Genomic DNA, 16,823 nt, shown 5'->3' with positions numbered 1-16,823 from the left:
GCCCCATAACACAGCACCCCGGCACAACACAGCCCCATAACACAGCACCCCGGCCAATCCTTCCACACGATACCCACCCCTTATACCCAAACCCACCACAGCACTTCAGCCAACCCTTCCACACAACCCCAAGCCAGACTAACCCACCACAGCACTGTCAACCCTTCCCGTGTATACTATTGATTGTTTTACTTGCTTCTTACTTGATTATTTAGTCTTTTATTTGTGTAGTATAAGAGGATAAGTATCTCGCCTACAGCCCCGTAAAATGCCAGCCGCCTCAACGTCTGTTTGTATTGATTGGTGGCCTCGTGAAGCGCCAACCCAGCACCTCCAAGGATCCGTCCGGCGTACACGTTGGCTGGCGTCCGCAGAAAACCTTTAGCGGATCGTTTTTAACCAATGATGTGTGTTTGATTTTCTTTGTGTGTGTATGTGTGTGTGTGTATGTGTTGTCAAGTGCTTGTGCCATCGACGTTCTCTCTCTCTCTCTCTCTCTCTCTCTCTCTCTGGTTACCTTTAGAGATGGTTCAGTTTTCAGGGATTTTAGGAACATTGTTTTTTTTTTCCTCTTCTTCATCTTTTTTTCTCTTTTTATCGTGATTATTTTTTTTCTTCTCTATTTCTTTTCTATTTTTTCTACTTTTTCTATCTCTTTTCCTTCTTTTCGTGCTTCCTTTTCTACTTTTTCATCTTTTTTCTTTTTTCTGCTTCTTTTTCTGCTGCATAATAATGAAGGAACACACAACCAGAAGACGTGAACTTTAAACTACACACAGCTTCTCTACCACCTATGCCACTGTCCATCAAGCGTACCTATTTTTTTTTCTTTCCGCGACCCACTTTCATTTGACTTTATTCTTCTATTTCTATTTTATTATTTTATTCGTGACCATGGATGCTTTTGGTACCGTTGTGAAGCTCCTTAACATGATTATAGATAAGATATGTATGCCTCCTCTACTCAACCCGCAGCGTGTCTTTATTTCTCCGGCGGCAGACAATGACCTCTTGTGTGTGTGTTTGTGTGTGTGTGTGTGTGTGTGTGTGTGTGTGTGTGTGTGTGTGTGTGTGTGTGTGTGTGTGTGTGTGTGTGTGTGTGTTCTTCTTGTGCTTCTTTTTCTGCTTCTTTTTCTACTTCTTCCTCATCCTCTTCTTATTTTATCTTTATGGTTAAGCTGTTGGGTAAGTAGATGTATTTCTGAATTATGAAGGTGTTTAAATGTGTGTGTGTGTGTGTGTGTGTGTGTGTGTGTGTGTGTGTGTGTGTGTGTGTGTTGACTCGACATGTCCGATCAGTGTGACGGCAAAAGTAGAGCAATATTTTAACTTAACGGTAAATTAAGGTCTGCCATCATGCCAAGGATTCGTCTATCGTACGGACGAGTCATCCTTCATAATAAGGATTAGTAGGACGGACAGACCCTGATCCTTCGAGAGAGTAAAGGGAAAAAAGTGTGTGTGTGTGTGTGTGCGTGTGTGTGTGTGTGTGTGTGTGTGTGTGTGTGTGTGTGTGTGTGTGTGTGTGTGTGTGTAAAGAGTGAAGTCCAGTCAATACCTTCTTAACGTACGCCATTCATCTGAATACTGCATACACTGTTCGTCATACCCCCTTCCCCCTACACACACACACACACACACACACACACACACACACACACACACACACACACACACACACACACATGCATTTAAACACCTTCATAATTCAGAAATACATCTACCTAACTACTCAACAGGTTAACCATAGATAAAATAAGAAGGGGAAGAGGAAGATGTCGAAAAAGAAGCAGAAAAAAAAGATGAAAAAGTAGAAAATGAAGCACAAAAAAGAAGGAAAAGAGATAGAAAAGTAGAAAAAATAGAAAAGAAATAGAGAAGAAAAAATAAAAATAATATAATCACGATAAAGAGAAGAAAAAAAAACGTTCCCAAAGTCCCTGAAAACTCTGAACCATCCCAAAAGGTAACCAGAGAGCCTTTCAAACCCAACCCGGTACACCCCCATACCTCCCTCCCCCCCTTCTCTCCTAAAAGGGTCACGCGTGGAGATGGTCCGACGGGAGTGAGGAAAAAGGAGGTCACGACTTGGCGAGGAATGGAAGGAAAGAAGGGGAGGCGTCCGGCGATGTCAGAGTCTTATCATCAGCTGGACACCCGGATATTGGAGAGGCGCCGGATGGGTGGTGGCACGACGCACTGGGAGGGGGAGGGAGGCTGCAGGTGGCTAGATGAGAGGCGGGGCGAGTGAGGGTGACAGCAAGTGAAGACCGTGAGGATACGAGAGAAGGATGTTCTTTGTTACTGCGTTTCTATCCACTGTAAAAAGGGCTAAATGTACTGAACGGGGGTGAGACACGATTGAAAGGGCATGAGAAGTTAACGAGGAGCTTGGGGATGAGAGGGCCACCAAGTGAAGACCGTGAGGATACGAGAGAGGGATGTTCTTTGTTACTGGGTTTCTATCCACTGTACAAAGGGCTAAATGTACTGAACGGGGGTGAGACACGATTGGAAGGGCATGAGGAGTTAACGAGGAGCTTGGGGATGAGAGGGCCGCCAAGTGAAGACCATGAGGGAACGAGGGGAGAGTGGGAAGATCTTTATTATCGAATTTGTTCCCATCCACTATACTAAAAGGCCCAATGATCTGTTTACTGAGCGGGGTTGAGAGGTGACTGAAAGGGCATGAAGAAAAGCTTGGGGATGAGAGGGCCAGCAAGTGAAGACCACGAGGAAACGAGGGGAGTCTTTGTTATTTAATGTGTTCCCATCCACTGTACTAAATGTCCCAATGATCTGCATACTAATTGGGGGTGAAAAAGGACTGAAAGGGCATGAAGACTCTACGAGGAACGAGAGGGAGTGGAAGAAGGTAGAGAAGTGAGTGGGAGATGAGGGAATAAATAAAGGCATAAGGAAACTAGAGGAGGAAGAGGGCTGCCTGAAACTCATAGCCTGATAAACAGAGCGCAAAAAAAATTCTATACGAGAGCATAAAGCGACGAGACGAAGTAGGATACAGCTGCGTGAGTTCAAGGGCAATTAGAGGACGTCAGGAAATTATAGAGCAGGGCTGAGTGGCATTACTCGCTACCAGAATGAAAGCACACTGGGCCAAAAGGGTATAAAAGAGAAGATACGGAAGGAAGAACATGCATGAGATTAAGGACCAGTTTTACAGTCCAGTACAGAAAGTTTGTAAGCTCCCCAACCAAACACAAAATACCACTAAAATTCCTTGTATAGTGTCTGGCATTGATGTAAAAAGGATGAGATTTTAACAAAGCACACAGGAAGTCGCTTTAATCTCTGATATTGACTAGAAAAAACGGATTATTGTGGAGAATACAGTTTGGTTTGGGCGCCTACAATGACTGTGTTAGACTGTTGAATTGGCCCTAAGACTGAATGTAAGTTGAGAGGGGCAAATTGAGGATAGGAGAGGACCATAAAAGATAGAGCAAGACTGAAAGCTATTATTATTTACTGAATATGGGCAAGACAAAGGTGAGATGGACAAATAGAAGGGCATACGGAAACAAAGAAAAAAAGGATCTCACGACCGACTGGGTATGAGCTGAGTTGTCGAGTAATGCTGGGGAGCGAGAGTGGGTCACGGTGCCATGGCTGGGAGCTGATGAGGTTGATGGAGCCACAAAGGCGGGCCGGGACAGGATGTAGAGCAGGTGGGGCTCGTGTGGACAGGTAGACTGATGTTCTATTTGCGTGGCGGCGGAATACGATGCGTCATTGTATGCTGACTGTAAGCATGACAGAGAGAGAGAGAGAGAGAGAGAGAGAGAGAGAGAGAGAGAGATATATATATATATATATATATATATATATATATATATATATATATATATATATATATATATATATATAAAAAAATAATATAAGATCTACAACGTATATACCTAATCGGATTTCTTTACAATTTTGATAACGCATACAGGAAGCTCTTCCGGTTTACACACACACACACACACACACACACACAAATACACGCACATACAAACAAACACACAAGCAATTATAAGCGCATACAAACTTACAAAGAAACACACAAGCGAACACACACACACACACACACACACACACACACACACACACACACACACACATGCAAGCAAACAAACACACAAGCAATCACACGCACATACAAAGAAACACACACGTAAGCAAACAAACACGCATGCACATACAAACACACGCATGAAGAAACAAACAAAAAAAGAAAACACACGACATATGTTTCTTCACTGCCTCAGGTGAAGCCCAAATATTACCTACTTGCACCATATCGTAAGAAAGGTATGCTGGAGTGTGAAAGGCCTTGGGGGGATGGTGGGGGTGATGATGGTGTTGATGACTGTGGATGTAGCGACACTGAAGGAAGTAATGACAGTGGTGATGGCGGTGATGATGGTAGTGGTGATGGCGGTGATGATGGTAGTGGTGATGGTGGTGATGATGGTAGTGGTGATGGTGGTGATGATGGTAGTGGTGATGGTGGTGATGATGGTAGTGGTGATGGCGGTGATGATGGTAGTGGTGATGGCGGTGATGATGGTAGTGGTGATGGTGGTGATGATGGTAGTGGTGATGGCGGTGATGATGGTAGTGGTGCAGAGTCAACCGGAGACACGGAGGGACGGGAAAAGAAACAAGGACGAGGCGGTAACGCGGGCCCGTCAGTATGGAGCTGTCGTGTTACATAGCTACAGAGGTATCGACCAAGCAAGACGCGGCACGGAACATAAATAGAAACACACCCGTGAAGTCCTCACTCTCCTGCTACTGAAGTCCTGTTGCTCTGCTGGTCTGCCGCGGGTGGGGATGAGTCAGAGGTTGTGGGGAGGACTGAGGGATGGTGGGGAAAGAGTTGAAAGGGACGTGGCCTGAGGGGAGAGAGGGGAAGGTGGGAGTGTGGGGTTGGGTTGTGGGAAGGAAGTAAGGGGTAATAAAAAGGAGTTGAGGTAAGCGAAGGGAGTATGAAGGAAGAGAGGTTAATTAAGGGGTAGAGGGTGGAGGACACGTGGGGTTGACATGGGGAAGAGGGTAAAGAAGGAGGGGAGGTTGAGGTGAGTAAAGGGGCTGTTACACTGGGCAAATTTTTCGTGGATCTTCAGTCAAACCACGATTTCCGCTAGCGTGGTTCTCAGTTGTTTCTTGTTATTGCTGATGATGATGATGGTGAGTAATACCGTCGTCCTTTGGTGAAATCTACCGTAGTTTTGGAAGATCATGGACAAGCCAGAAAACCACGGAAATATGAGAACCACGCCAGCGGAAATCGTGGTTTGACTGAAAATCCACGGAAAATTTGCCCAGTGTAATAGCCCCTTAAGGGAGACAGTGTAGAGAGACGGGAGGGAGTTGGGGTGAGGGAAGGGAAGGGAGCATGAAACAAGAGAAGTTAAGGGGTAAGGAGTGGCGGGAACATGGGGTGAAGATGGGGAAGAGGGTGAAGAAGGAAGGGGAGGGTGAAGATGGGGAAGAGGGTGAAGAAGGAAGGGGAGGGTGAAGATGGGGAAGAGGGTGAAGAAGGAAGGGGAGGGTGAAGATGGGGAAGAGAGTGTGAAGTAGGAAGGGTCGGGTGAAGATGGGGAAGAGGGTGAAGAAGTAATGGGAGTGTTAAGATGGGGAAGAGGGTGAAGAAGGAAGGGGAGGGTGAAGGAGAAGATGATGGGAAAGAATGTTATGAAGTGAAGAGGGAGAAAGGGAAAGGTTTACAACATGGGGGGAGGGGAGGTGAGGGTGGTGGGGAGGGGAGGTGAGGGGAGGGTGGTGGGGAGGGACGTTGGGCATAGAGGGGAGTGAGAGGGAGGGGAGAAAGGGAAAGGTTTACAACATGGTGGGGAGGGGAGGTGAGGGGAGGGTGGTCGGGAGGGACGTTGGACACAGAGGGGAGTGGGAGGGAGAGCGAGGCAGAAAAGGACGTCACAAGCAGCTGTCGCCCCATGAAAGGAGAGAGAAAGGAAGTCCTGCAGCAGAAAGGCGGGACAAAAATAGCTAGAAGAAAACATACGATCAAAGAAAAAAATATAGATTAGCCTTTCCGGAAAAAAAACACTGAACAAAGCGAGTCTGTGTGCGCAACGTCCTCTCAGCTTTGTGTGTTTATCTGATATCCGCTCTTGGTGTTCGTATTATTTCTATTTCTTCAACTTTTTTCTTTGTAAATATTCACTCGGTAAGGTTTCGCGGTCAATTGGTTCCTATGTTACTTACACTCGTTTCAGTTTGACGGCTCGCTGATTTTTATAGTTCACAGTTTTCGTCAGTTCAGTCATCTCTCTCTCTCTCTCTCTCTCTCTCTCTCTCTCTCTCTCTCTCTCTCCCTCCACACACACACACACAAACACACACACACACACGTCGTTAATCTTAGACGCTTCCTTCTCTTACATCAATCACTTCTGAAGTCCAAAAAAAAGGTTAAACGCCTCCCCATGAACGTTTATTTATACGTTCATGGTGCAGAAAATTTGTCATACTACCACCAGCGTCATAAAATTACCCCCGGAACTGCCCACAACTCCGACGAAAGCCTTGTCGAATACGCGTGCCTGGGCCCAGAAAAGTTTAATGTTTTTTTTTTTTTACAACAAAGGAGACAGCTCAAGGGCACACACAAAAAAAAAACAATAATAAAAAAAAGCCCGCTACTCGCTACTCCCAAAAAGAATCCAAAGAGGTGGCCGAAAGAGAGCTCGGTACGCCCACCTCACTCCCCCCCGACCAACACACACACCACAGTAGCAACGCAATTTTCCTTTCTGTCACTTCATACTTCACACCCCTTTCCTTATTAACTCCCTCGTCACTATCTCTTGCTTCACTAAGGCTGGATTTATTTTTTTCATTTTCATCATTTCCTGTATTATTCGTTCGCTCTCTCACTGGAATCGCTTCACTGCTTGTCCTCCATCCGTTTTAATATTCTGTGCGCAATGCTTGCAGGCTTCAAATTATTTCTTTCTTGATTTGAAGGTTTGAATTATTTTCGTTGTGTTATTCCTTCACTGGTTAAACTGTTCCATACTTGACTGTCTCGATTCCTGGCTTGTTTCACCGTTCCGTGCCTCACTAATGTAATTTCTGTTCTGCTCCATCGTTCCGAGTCTCACTTAAGTAATTTTTAGTTAGTTCCATTATTCCGTGCCTGACTAATGTAATGCCTGCCCTGTTACGTCGTTCCGTGCCTGATTAATGTAATTCCTGGCCTGTTCCACCGTTCCGTGCGTCACTAATTTAATTCCTATTCTGTTGCACCGCTCCGTTCCTCACTTAAGTAGCCCCCTTGTAAGTTCCACAGTTCCATGCATGACTTTTTACATGAGGAGGCAATCAAGTAAAAAAAAAAAACTATGAAAGCACACAGAAGCACAGTTCCAATAATGTGAAACGGAGACGACCCTCACGAAAGTAATCTCTTGTTGGGTCCACAGTTCCGTGTATGACTTTACACACGAGGTGGCAGCCAAGGGAGAAAAAAAAGGCTTAAGCACCACTCCAATAACGTGAAATGGAGAAAACCATAATAAAGTGTTCATAAACGGACGGGATGATGGGCCAAGCAGGGTTCGTCCAAGCACATGTAGGTGGCGAGACACTATGGGGCATAACATATCGGCGCTCGAGCACACATGTATGACAAGGCTTTCGTAGGAATTTTGACCATTTTTCCAGAGATAGTTTTATGACACACACACACACACACACACACACACACACACACACACACACACACACAATCCACTCAAGGTCGTGTGTGTAAGTTTGGTCATACACACACACACACAATCCACTGAAGGTCGTGTGTGTAAGTTTGGTCATACACACACACACACACACACACACACACACACACACACACACACACACACACACAATCCACTGAAGGTCGTGTGTGTAAGTTTGGTCATACACACACACACACACACACACAAACCACTGAAGGTCGTGTGTTCACACACACACACACACACACACACAACACTCACGCGCGTGTGTGTAAGTTTGTTGATACACACACACACACACACACACACACACACACACACACACACACACACACACACACACACACACACACACAATCCACTGAAGGTCGTGTGTGTAAGTTTGGTCATACACACACACACACACACACACACAATCCACTGAAGGTCGTGTGTGTAAGTTTGGTCATACACACACACACACACACACACACACACACACACACACACACACACACACTTGGCATGACTCATGACGTCAATCGTGGCGTCATGCGTGGGGGAGCAGCCTCGGGCCAGGGAGACTTTTGTGTAGGCAGATGGTAAATACGCGACCCGGGTGCCTTTCAATGTACCATAACCCTAAAAAAAAAAAAAAATAAATAAATAAATAAAAAAAAAAGAGCGATTCATCCCTTCTTCAGCCTTTGGAAACAGGTGATGTAAGAGAGCGGAAGCGTCTGAGAATACTAACCAGTGGCAAGTATTCTCACACGCCTTTCTCTCTTACATCAACGATTTCTAAAGACTAAAAAGGAGACGAATCGAGTTTTCATTAGTTTTTTTACGTCCAAGGTATACAAAAGCTTTGTCAAACTACCACCAGGGTCATAAAACTATCCGAGGAAATGCACAAAAATCCTACGAGAGCCTTGTCAAATGTGTGCGTGCTTGGGCGTCGAAATGTTTAAGAATACGGACTTGGAGGTCGGCTTGCTCAGGGCCACATTCTTAACCAGTTGACTGCGGATTTCCTACAAGAATACATCACCAAGCTACAGGAATGGAACAATAAGTGTCTTCTAAAATGCAATGAAGAAAAATATAAAGTCATGTACCTTGGGAGGGGATATCCAGCATACCAATACCACAAGGGAAACACTCCACTATCCACCACAGAGAAGGACCTGGGACTATTATGTTAACAGGCTACCAGTGAAAGACAAATCCGTACCAATCGCAGTGGACGGGTTAAACATTTCAGCGCCCAAGCACACGTATTTGACAAGGTTTTCGTAGGAGTTTTCGGCATTTCCAAGGATAGTTTTGTGACTCTGATGTTAGTTTGACCCTCCTTCTGTATCAAGAACCTAAAAAGACACTTATTAGAACCCAATTTGTGACTCTGATGTTAGTTTGACCCTCCTTCTGTACCAAGAACCTAAAAAGACACTAATTAGAACCCAATTTGTGACTGATGTTAGTTTGACCCTCCTTCTGTACCAAGAACCTAAAAAGACACTAATTAGAACCCAATTTGTGACTCTGATGTTAGTTTGACCCTCCTTCTGTACAAAGAACCTAAAAAGACACTTATTAGAACCCAATTTGTGACTCTGATGTTAGTTTGACCCTCCTTCTGTACCAAGAGCCTAAAAAGACACTTATTAGAACCCAATTTGTGACTCTGATGTTAGTTTGACCCTCCTTCTGTACCAAGAACCTAAAAAGACACTAATTAGAACCCAATTTGTGACTCTGATGTTAGTTTGACCCTCCTTCTGTACCAAGAACCTAAAAAGACACTAATTAGAACCCAATTTGTGACTCTGATGTTAGTTTGACCCTCCTTCTGTACCAAGAACCTAAAAAGACACTCATTCGAACCCGACTGATCCCCTCTTTGATCTTTGGAAGTAGTTGATATGAGAGGAGGAAGCGTCTCAGAATACCGATCTCAGACCCTTCCACCCTTCACGTCAACTACTTCCAAAGGCCGAAAAGGAGATCCGTCGCGTTCTAATGAGTGTTTTTGAAGGTTCGTGGCTGCTGATACTATATACGTACTAAGAACAACAACAATAACAACAACCAGCGGCAAAAGAGGAGGGGACGGGAGGGGAGGGGAAAGAAGAGCATAATCAAACTACCAGAAGGATCATAAAACTACCCCTGGAAATGCCCAAAACTCCTACGAAAGCCTTGTCAAACGTGTGTGTGTGCTTGGACGCTGAAGTGTTTAAGAATACAGACTTAGAAAACTAAACACCAGCAGAAGGATCATAAAACTACCCCTGGAAATGCCCAAAACTCCTACGAAAGCCTTGTTAAATGTGCGTGTGTGCTTGGACGCCGAAATGTTAAGAATACAGACTTAGAAAACTAAACACCAGCCGGCGGGGGACACACGGCTTTTTTTTTGGTTGGTATTGTCAGATGCGCCCACCCCTCACACACACTATTTCCAAAGACCAAAAATGAGGTTAATCGAGTTCTAATGAGTATTCTTTTAGGTTCACGGTACAGAAGAAGGCTCAGACTACCACCAGGGTCATAAAAGTACCCCTGGACAGGCCCTAAACTCCCACGAAAGACTAGTAAATTACGTGTTCTTGGGCGCAGAAATGTTTAAAAATATGGCCCTCCGCTTCTCCCACTTCCTTTCACTCCGTTTTCTTTCTTTCTTCTCTTACTCCATCCTGCCTACCATCCCTTTCTCAATTCTTCCTTCCAAGTATTACTCCATCCCGTCCTCCGTCCTCCCTCTTCCTTTCCCTCCGTTTCTGTCTCTTCCTTACTCCATCCTGCCTACCGTTCCTTTCTCAATTCTTCCTTCCAAGTATCCCTCTCTCCCTTTCTCCGTCTTCTCCCTCTTATTTTCCCTCCGTTTCTGTCTCTTCCTTACTCCATCCTGGCTACCGTCCCTTTCTCAATTCTTCTTTTCCAGATATCCCTTTATCCGTTCTTCTCCCTCTTCCTTTCCTCCATTCCTCTTTCTTCTCTAACTCCATTTTCTCTACCGTCTTTTTTTTTTTCCTTCCAACTGTTCCTCTTTCCCTTCCTCCGTCCTTCTAACTCTTCCCTTCCCTACGTTTTTCTTTCTTTCCTCTCTTACTCCCTACCATCCATTTCTTTAATCCTCCTTCTATATAGCTATTCCTCTCTCCCTTCTTCCGCCCCTTTCTCCATCTTCCTTTCCCTACGCTTCTCTCCCTTACTTCATCCTCCCTACCGTTCCTGTCTCAATTATTCCTCCCTACGATTCCTCTCTCCTACGTCCCATTCTCCCACTTCCTTTCCCTCCGCGTCTCTCCCTTTACCCATTCTCCCTACCGTCACCTTCTCCCTCCCTCCTATCTGTTCAAACTAGGTCGTCATGGTAACACTGGGTCGCGATAAGGAGAATTTGAAGGCCAATGTGTGAGTGACTAAACGAAGCCTTCCCACGCCGGCTTGCCCTCAGCGGCGGGACCCGGCAAGGCAGCACACCAACACACGCCCGCACACCCTCCCTTGTGCTTATTCTTTGTTTGTTCTCGGGACAGGTGGTGCCTCGCGTAGCTTACAGATGTCCGCTGATGATGATGATGCTCCTCCCGACTATAATATTGCATCAAAAGGCTGTCTGTAACTGCTTCATCTGCTACTACTACTATTACTACTACTACTACTACTACTACCACTACTACTACTACTGCTACTACTGCTACTATTACTGATACTAAATACGTACTGAGAACAACAATAACAACAACCAGCGGCAAAAGAGGAGGGGACGGGAGGGGAGGGGAAGAATAGCATAAGGAGCACAGCGGAGTGAGGGGAGGAAGGGGGGGGATATAAAGGAGGAGGGGGGCATAGAGTCGGGCGCGGGGGGCGAGGGGGGGGGAGCGTGGCCTGCATGGTCGCGGCACACCCTCACCTCCTAAATTAATCCATGCACGACCTGGGCGGAGGAGCAGCATGCAACACACACACATACACACACACACCTGCATATGTAAGTTCCTCCTCCCTCCCTTTCTCATCTCTCTCTCTCTCTCTCTCTCTCTCTCTCTCTCTCTCTCTCTCTCTCTCTCTCTCTCTCTTTTCCACGTTCCTTTCACTATTCTTCCTTTCAAACACTCCTCTCTCCTTTTCCTCCCTTTCCCTCTCTTCGTTTCTTCCTTCCAACGTTCCTTTCACTTTCTTCCTTCCACCCATTCCTCTCTCTCTCTCTCTCTCTCTCTCTCTCTCTCTCTCTCTCTCTTTCCTTTCCCTTCGTTTCTCTCTCTTCCGTACTTCCTCCTTCCAACTGTCCGTCTCTTCTTCCTCCCTTCCCTCTGTTTTTCTTCCTTATGTCTCCTCCTTACCGTCCCTTTCTCATTCCCCACTGTCGTTTCTCCTTCACTCCACCCCTTTACATTTTATTTCCTTCCTTCCTTCCGTCCCATACCACTATGTACCCATACAATCCCTTCCTCCTCTCTATATCCTTTCCTATTCTCTACCACCCTCGCCAGCTTCAATCCACCACTCCATTTTGTGCTTAAGGGACACACACACACACACACACACACACACACACACACACACACACAAAAAAAAAAAAAAAAAAAAAAAGAGGAACGAAAATGGTAGGAGGAACGAAACTGATCTTAGGGGGAACAAAACTGATCTTAGAGGGTACCAAACTGATCTTAGGGGGAACAAAACTGGTCTTAGGGGGAACAAAACTGATCTGAAAAGAAACAAAACTAACTTACTGAGAAAAATAACTCTCAACAAACTACATTTCACTTCAGGAACTCCGCTCAGCGTTTTCTAGGGTAGCCGTTATCTCTCTATTAAAATGTGTCCCTGATATGAGTACCAAATGTAAAAGCTGCGTACGAACTGGCAAACGCAGCTATGAATACGCAACAAGGGGCCAGCGTGCACATGCCACCGGGAGGGAGGAAGGGAGTGCGGGAGGCAGGGAGGGAGGAAGGGAGGGAAGGACGAACGGACGGAGGACAGGAGAAAAAGAGGGAGGATTATCGAATAGAGACACCCACACTCGTGACACAGAGAGACAAGAGGGATGGGCGTGGGTCAGGGTAGGGCTGGAGGAGAGGGTGAGGGTGGGAGCAGAGGGGAGGGCAGGAGCAAAAGGAAGAAGCAAGGAAGGGGGAGGCAGGACCACACAGAAGGAGGGGGAGGCAGGGACACAGAGGGAGGGTGAGCCAGGGACACAGGGAGGGTGAGCCAGGGAAGCAAAGGGAGGAGGCAGAGACACAGGGAGGGGGAGGCAGGAACATAGGGAGGGGAAGCATTGACACACTGAGAGGGGGAGGCATTGACACAGGGAGGGGAAAGCATTGACACATAGGGAGGGGGAGGCAGGGACACAGGGAGGGGGAGGCATTGACACACAGGGAGGGGAAAACATTGACACATAGGGAGGAGGAGGCAGGGACACGGGAAGGGGAGGCAGGGACATAGTTAGGGGAGGCATTGACACACAGGGAGGGGAGGCTTTGACACACAGGAGGGGGAGGCATTGACACATAGGGGAGGGAGGCATTGACACACAGGGAGGGGGAGGCATTGACACAGGAGGGGGGGAGGCATTGACACAGGGAGGGGGAGGCATTGACACAGTTAGGGGAGGCATTGACACACCGGGAGGGGGAGGCAGGGACACAGGGATGGGGAGGCATTGACACACAGGGAGGGGGAGGCATTGATACACAGGGAGGGGGAGGCAGGGACACAGGAGGAGGAGGCATTGACACATAGGGAGGGGGAGGCAGGGACACAGGGAAGGGGAGGCATTGACACATAGGGAGGAGGAGGCATTGACACACAGGGAGGGGGAGGCATTGACACACAGGGAGGAGGAGGCATTGACACACAGGGAGGAGGAGGCATTGACACACAGGGAGGGGGAGGCATTGACACATAGGGAGGAGGAGGCATTGACACATAGGGAGGAGGAGGCATTGACACACAGGGAGGGGGAGGCATTGACACATAGGGAGGAGGAGGCATTGACACACAGGGAGGAGGAGGCATTGACACACAGGGAGGAGGAGGCATTGACACACAGGGAGGTGGAGGCATTGACACATAGGGAGGAGGAGGCATTGACACACAGGGAGGAGGAGGCATTGACACACAGGGAGGAGGAGGCTTTGACACATAGGGAGGAGGAGGCATTGACACACTGGGAGGGGGAGGCATTGACACACTGGGAGGTGGAGGCATTGACACAAAGGGAGGGCGAGGCATTGACACACAGGAGGAGGAGGCATTGACACACAGGGAGGGGAGGCATTGACACACAGGGAGGGGAGGCATTGACACAGGGGAGGGAGGCATAGACACACAGGGAGGAGGAGGCATTGACACACAGGGAGGAGGAGGCATTGACACACAGGGAGGGGGAGGCATTGACACACAGGGAGGAGGAGGCATTGACACACAGGGAGGGGGAGGCATTGACACACAGGGAGGGGGAGGCATTGACACACAGGGAGGGGGAGGCATTGACACAGGGAGGGGGAGGCATTGACACACAGGGAGGAGGAGGCATTGACACACAGGGAGGGGGAGGCATTGACACATAGGGAGGGGGAGGCATTGACACACAGGGAGGGGGAGGCATTGACACACAGGGAGGGGGAGGCATTGACACACTGGGAGGGGGAGGCAATGACACACAGGGAGGGGGAGGCATTGACAAACAGGGAGGGGGAGGCATTGACACACTGGGAGGGAGAGGCATTGACACACAGGGAGGGGGAGGCAGGGACACAGGGAGGGGGAGGCATTGACACACAGGGAGGGGGAGGCATTGACACACAGGGAGGGGGACGCATTGACACACAGGGAGGGGGACGCATTGACACACAGGGAGGGGGACGCATTGACACACAGGGAGGGGGAGGCATGGACACAGGGAGGGTGGAGTAGGGATAATGAAGGGAGGGGAGGAGGAGGGAACCAGGGAGGACAGCAAGCTGAGCTGGGGCAAGCACGTCACCACCATCATCAAGGCGGCTTCCAACAAACTTTTCATACTGAGGCGCATGAAAGCACTGGGAGCCCCCCAAAGGACGCTCAAGGACCTGTACACCAGCTTCATCCTCCACATACTCCTCTACGCCTCTTCTGCTTGGGGTTCCTCCATCAACAAAACCCAGCTACGCCAACTGGAGGGAGTGCAGAAGCAGGCTTGCAGACAGATTCTGGGCAGTTCTTACACCAATTACGAGAACGCACTCACCCAGCTGAATCTGCCCACCCTTCAGGACCAATACCACATAAGCCTAACCAAATTCGGCAAGTCCCTCCTCCACAACCCCCGCCATAGAGACCTACTCCCACCCGCCCTCCCTCCCCCTACACGACCCACAAGACTCCACAATATTCTAGTCCCGGTCAGAGCCCGGACGGACCGGTACCGGCTTAGCGCAATACAGACACTTGCGAGGGCCATTAACACCTCCATTATCACATGACCCCTCCACCCCAACACACACACACACACACACACACACACACACACACACACACACCTGGCTCTCTTCAAGTGACTAACACACCCCAGAGACTTAACATATACAGTATATCATCAGTCAGTTAACACCTGTAAGATAACTCTGAAGGTGGACGGCCCCGATGTACCGAACTTTTTACTCCTTTAACTCTCCTCTAATTCTTGAAGTTCGCTAAGTCGCTATATATCATTATTATTTTTTTTTATGTACTTGTGGACTTGTTAACTAGGCGTCTCATCCTCTCCCGCGGCCTCGCTGTACAAGAATTTCGAGCTTAACTTATTCCTAGGCAGACAAACGTAATAAAGTAAACTTGGGGGCATCTCATGTGTGGGGGGGCTCCACTCACACAGCTCTTCTGGACAGAGTGGAAGCAAAGGCTCTTCGTCTCATCAGCTCTCCTCCTCATACTGATAGTCTTCTACCTCTTAAATTCCTTCATCTGTATTTCCTCCTGCCTACGACTTGAACTCTTTCAAGAGAGAGGTATCAGTCACCCTCCTCCCGAAACTGACTTATCTTTCGGCCACCTCTTTGTATTCTTTTGGGAGGCAGCAGTAGGCTTTTTTTTTTTTTAATGTTACTTTTTTGTGCCCTTGAGCTGTCTCCTTTGCTGTAAAAAAAAAAAACAAAAAAAGCTATAGCTGCGCGAGACCGCGGTGCTCAGAGGCAATACTAAACCAATATCTTCGCTATTTCATCCGTCACTGGTAAACTCCGGACCAGACCATTTTACTGTTTCTCCTCTTTCCTGCGACTTAATTCCCCAATAAAACGAAATTTGATCATTCTGTTGTGACATGTGTATACTTTCTCGGAGTAGCGTGCAGGGCAGTTTTCTATGTACAGTGCTTAGCCATTGTTCGCTCTCTTTTATAGAAAAAAAAAAAAAAAAAAAAAAAAAAAAAAAGGATAAAAAATACAGCTGTGAATGCAATGAATGTTCTCTTCCCAACAATAAATATGTCTGACAGCACATAGGAAGCGTACGTGAGCTTTTTTTTTTTTTATCGCATGTTTTCCGGCCATTTGAGCAACATGTCCGGGGACGCGCAAGATAAATGTATGAGAGCCACCAAACACGCACCCTCCATGCATGCAAACCGTCGACATCCACTAGTTTTTGCCTCTGCTCGATCACCATGGTGACTTATGACAAACTTTCTTTGTTGTTGTTGTTTTCGCCATTCATCATTACATTTATTTCGCCATGCACGTTTCGTTTGGTTTTGCCATTCATTTATCGCTTTCTTTCGACATTTATTATCCATAACCCCTTAGAGGCGACTATACCGCTGGCGTCATATATTTTTTTCTGACGTGGGCGATGAGCATGACGCCAGCGCCGGAAAACGAGCTCTCTGGAAATTGAACGGCGCGCGTAACAATGTATGTGTCGATCACTAACTGGCACCTCTTCTGCCCCTTAGACGACTCCGTGCAAAAAAATAGTCTACAGTTCCTGCCTATGCATCATGGCGTCTGCAGAGCGATTATGTTCCCTCATCCGTCCTGTTTCGGCGATCTTCCTTTAGTTTCTGCTCATCGTGTGCGTGCTGAGCGTAGTCTT

General features: G+C 47.4%; 1 protein-coding gene across 2 annotated transcripts in view; it reads right to left on the bottom strand.

The window, feature by feature from the left end:
- The window catches only part of LOC126995382 (alpha-1,3-mannosyl-glycoprotein 4-beta-N-acetylglucosaminyltransferase A-like), a 116,382-nt gene that overhangs the window by 79,705 nt on the left and 19,854 nt on the right, over window positions 1–16,823 (bottom strand). The window lies entirely within an intron of this gene.

Source organism: Eriocheir sinensis, chromosome 1 (genome assembly GCF_024679095.1).
Source record: "Eriocheir sinensis breed Jianghai 21 chromosome 1, ASM2467909v1, whole genome shotgun sequence".
Lineage (NCBI taxonomy): Eukaryota > Metazoa > Arthropoda > Malacostraca > Decapoda > Varunidae > Eriocheir > Eriocheir sinensis.
The sequence above is the reverse complement of the archived record's forward strand: the minus strand, read 5'-3'. Positions and strand labels throughout refer to the sequence as shown.